Raw genomic sequence first — 5,047 nt, 5'->3', positions numbered from 1 at the left:
CACTTGAAGTACTGCGCGCAGTTTTGGTCACCTTACTACAGGAAGGATATACTAGCTTTGGAGGGGGTACAGAGACAATTCACTAGGCTGATTCCGGAGATGAGGGGGTTACCTTATGATGATAGATTGAGTAGACTGGGTCTTTTCTCATTGGAGTTCAGAAGGATGAGGGGTGATCTTATAGTAACATTTAAAATCATGAACGGGATAGACAAGATAGAGGCAGAGAGATTGTTTCCACTGGTCTGGGAGACTAGAACTAGGGGACACCGCCTCAAAAGATGGGGGAGCCAATTTAAAAGCGAGTTGAGAAGGAATTTCTTCTCCCAGAGGCTTGTGAATCTATGGAATTCTCTGCGCAAGGAAGCAGTTGAGGCTAGCTCATTGAATGTATTCAAGTCACAGATAGATAGATTTTTAACCAATAAGGGAATTAAGGGTTATGGGGAGCGGGCGGATAAGTGGAGCTGAGTCCACGGCCAGATCAGCCATGATCTTGTTGAATGGCAGAGCAGGCTCGAGGGGCTAGATGGCCTACTCCTGTTCCTAATTCTTATGTTCTTATTTAATGGGTGCTTGGTCTGTTGCGCGCTGAGCATCCAGGATACGCTGCGGCCCTGGACACCCAGCAAGGACCATAAGGAATCAGTAGAAAAGGCAATTTGATTGGCCTGCCTACAGCGACAGGTCCAACCCCTAGATAAGAACATCGAGTCACTGCAGGCAGAACGATGTGAATGTGCAGAAACATCACATGACAGGGCTATGGCAGAAGAAATGTGTGGGGGGAACTCTGTAAACTAAAACATGGAAAGACACAGCGAATGGAAAGGTTCAAAAACAGCCAGAACTATTTACAGTGTCAGGTTACCGAGGCTAAGAATAATGAAAAGATACTGTGGGAGGAAAACACTCGCCTCACCCTTCAAGTAAAAGAGTTGGAGGAGAAGTTAAGAGACGTACAGCAGCTTATAAAGTAGCCAGCACTATTGAGTCAGGAGACCACGGTCCCTGCCAGCAACAAATCAAAAGTTTAACCCTTGCTCTGTCCAAGGCAAAAGGCATGGTATTCCTAATAAACCCGGGTATGGCCCGGGTAAACCTGAAAGAAAAGGAGGAAACTATTCAACCACCACCTGTGGTGCCGGTGACTATACCGGTTCGGCAGCAGGAGTGTGAACGATTTGTTGGGCGGACAGAGATAGCGGACCACCACCACCTGTGGCACCGAGTTTGAGCTTGGCTTGGCAGCAGGGAGGAGGGGCAGGCGAGCCAGAACAGGAAGGGCCAGAACCAGGGCCAATGTGCCCGGTCCGGTAACAAACGTTTGGCCCGCCCACCGGTGCTGGGGGTCTGGGGCCCCTGGTAAGTCAGTTTGTGGTTCCCCACATGACCCAACAGCTTAGGGCTATGATAAGTCACCTGGGAAAGCTCACCCCAAAGTGGGACAATTCGGTCCACTTTATGGAAGTGGAACAGGCAGGGGATATTAACGCGTGTGATGATGCCGAGATAGCAAAGATGCAACTCCTCTCACTGGACAGCAAGCTGTACAGGTTCCTCTCTGCCGAGAGCAAAAGGGGACAGAGGACATGTGCTGCTGTCCAGGAAGATATTCGAGAAGCCATGGGCTGTAATGACGGGAGTCCCTTCTCCAGACCCATGGAAGAGTAGCGCAGGGAAGAGTTCTCCTGCCCCTGCCCAAAAGACCGAGACTGAGAAGCCAGCCCCTCCCCACCCGTTTGATACATTTCTGACTGCGCTGCGAACAATGCTGGATGGCTCTGGGAGTGTAGCGACTGCCACCGGTACCGAAATCCCATCTGCCCCATCCCAGCCAAAACAGTGACTAGAACAGACACAGCCTGTCTACCCGTGTTCCCTCGAGTACGATGCGTGGGGGAGACCGACCGTTCAGATGGAGGTGGAAAAGGTGAAAGGGACTGACCTGCTGGATACCGGTGCATCAAGCACCCTTGTCTATGTAAATAACCCCGCCGCCTCACCTCTGTCTAGCGGGGTCCCCCAGAGCTTGGTGGATTTCACAGGCACCGAGAAGGTTGGCTCTTTCTCCGTACCGTTCTCTATTCGTTTCGGAACACTCCACACCAAATGGACTTGTGTCCTGATGAAGTGGGAACAGGAAGGGAGAGGGATCCTGGGGGCTGACTTCATTCGAGGCCATGGGATCCTCGTGGATTTAAGAAACCACTGTCTTTCGGGGTCAGTATGTATGGGACAGGAGAGTGATGTGATGGTTATCCCAGAAAAATGGGGAAAAGGGACGGTGTGTACCATGAAGCCAAGGAGTGTTACAACCTTGAATCACTGGTCAGTAACACTCCAATGGAGTACCAAGAGTATGTAAGGGCAAACCTTGCAGCTTTTGCCACTCACAAACATGACTGTGGGAGGATAAACGGGGTCGAGGTTAGCATGGATGATGACCCTATGACTCGACCGTAGAAACAGTATAACTTCCCCAGGGAGGCAGAGGCAGACATGGAAACAGCCTTGGGTTCTTTAGTGAAACAGGGGTATTGAGACCAATAGCTACGCATGTGAACTCTCCGATGTGGCCGGTTAAGAAACGGGACAACACCTGGAGAGCCACGGTGGACTATCGAGTACTCAACCGTAACATCCCCGCCTGCGCACCCACGGATGACCTCATTGGAAGTATCCCAGCCTCCGCGACCACCTTCACGGTGCTGGATATTTCCAACGGGTTCTGGTCCATACCTTTAAGAAGAGAAGATCAGTACAAGTTTGCTTTTACCTTTAAAGGACACCAATACACTTGGAACTGTCTCCCTCAGGGCTTCCACAACAGCCCCAGTATTTTCCATCAATGTATGGCCAACTGTTTAAAGAGCTTCAGCAGACCCCAGCAGCTGGTACAGTATGTGGACGACCTGCTCCTGTTCACCGATGAGGGGGAGGAGCATGGTCCACTGCTGGCTGAACTGCTGGAGCTGCTGAAAGAAGAAGGGTTTAAAGTGAATCCCACAAAAGCACAGATCGGCCTGAAGGAAGTAAAATTCCTGGGACTGGCTGTGCGCGCTGGGGAAAGGGCCATTGACAAAGCTAGAAGGGAAGCAGTGCAGAAGTTACCAGCTCCCGACACAGTGACAGGAGTAAGATCTTTCCTCGGGCTAACCGGGTACAGCAGAGATTTCATTGAGGATTGTGCAGCTACAGCAGCCCCTCTGCTCCGACTCCTGCACAAGGGAGTGGAGTGGGAATGGGACGAAGGTTGCGAGGCAGCATTTATCCAACTCAATAAAGACCTGCAGACCGCCCCAGCTCTCGGGGCTATTGTTGGGGGTAAAGAGTTTTCCTGGAGGTAGCAGCCAGTGGGGACAGCCTGAGTGCAGTACTGCTCCAAGAGCGGCACGGCCGGCTGAGACCAGTGGTCTTCTCCTCCAGGATACTCACGGATGTGGAGAAGGGATACTCCAACTTTGAGAGGCACCTCCTAGCCACTCACTGGGCTGTGAAAAGTTCACTGATCTTCACAGGGGGGTCCCCTATCACACTCCTTACCCACCATACGCCCATCAAAATGCTCCTGGACGGGAGGATCAAGGACGGGACAGAGAGCAGTGCCCGCATTGCTCGCTGGAACCTACTCCTCTCCCAGATGGAGTAAAGAGGGGTAAGAGTCTCTGCGAGCCAAGACTCGCAGCCAACATGATCTATCCAGGGACCGCCCACCGGTGTTCCATAGAAGGGGTATGGGAAATTAGCATAGGTTTTCGGGCTGGGTTACATCCCACAAGCCGAGAGATCTTTGTGGACGGTTCAAGCACGGATCTGCGGGTGAACGACTCACAGGCTGCGGAGTTTATGACCCAGAGGCAGGCATTGCCCTGGTGATTAAACTCCCCAGTACGATGAGTGCCCAGCACACTGAACTGTCTGCGGTGGTGTATGTAGTCACACACCCCGAAGAATTCCCCACCCGACACACGATTTTCTCGGACAGTATGTTCACATGCAATTCGTGTCTGGAGTACTTGGCTATCTGGTCCCGTCGCGGATACACATCTGCAGACGGGAGACCCCTGGCAATTAAGCCCCGACTGGAAAAGATCATGACAGCCGAGGGGAAGGAAGGGAAGACCTATATACATAAAGTGAAGGCACATTCCACCACTGAACCCTGGAGCGAGGGAAACCAGCAGGCTGACATGTTGGCCAAGCAAGGTGCGCGCACGGGCAAGCTCTAGGATCCGTACAACCCAGGCCCCATCGCAGCAGTCAGGGGCAGGATTGGGACGACAGGGAGGGCAGGGGTAGCATTGTCCCCGGACCTAAAAACGGTTCAGATCCAAGACCCCGTCCCTAAAACTGTCCTGAACACGCTAGAAAAAGGGGAAAGCGTAGAGTGCCTGTACAGAAGAAATGCGTTTAAGTGGGGAGCAATGCGTAGTTCCCCAACAACATCGGAGAGAATTACTCCAGCTGGCCCACGAGGGTCCAGGAGCAGGACACCACTTGGCAATGGGTGGTACAGGCAGGGTGGTGGCCAGGACTCAGGGAAGACGTCCGCGAGTTCTGTGCCAGCTGTCTGGTGTGCGCTGCCAACAACCCCGACGCCCAGAAAAGGAAGGTGTCTATGGGACATATCAGGAAGGTAGAGGGATCCTGGCAGTCGATCCAGGTCGATTACATTGGGCCCCGACCCATCGCCCAGGGAGGTTACCAGTACTGTCTCGTGTTGTTGGATGTATTCCCCAAATGGGTGGAAGCCTTCCCATGCCGAACAGCCACTGCCCTGGGAACAGCCAGGATCCTGGTCAGGGAGGTGTTCTCCCGATGGGGACTACCCCAGTACGTGGATTCCGACCAGGGGAGCAACTTCACCAGGCAGGTGATGCAGGAGACATTTAAGATGCTCAGCATCAAAGGGAAATGGCATCTCGCCCACAACCCGCAGTCATCCGGGCCTGTGGAGTGTTTAAACCGCAACATCAAAGAAAGGCTGCGAAAAGAGACAGGGGACTCACCCAAGAGGTGGTTAGAGGTCCGACCACTGGTCCTC

The sequence above is a fragment of the Pristiophorus japonicus genome, unplaced genomic scaffold, assembly GCF_044704955.1.
Source record: "Pristiophorus japonicus isolate sPriJap1 unplaced genomic scaffold, sPriJap1.hap1 HAP1_SCAFFOLD_58, whole genome shotgun sequence".
Classification (NCBI taxonomy): Eukaryota; Metazoa; Chordata; class Chondrichthyes; family Pristiophoridae; genus Pristiophorus; species Pristiophorus japonicus.
Note: the sequence above shows the minus strand (reverse complement) of the source record.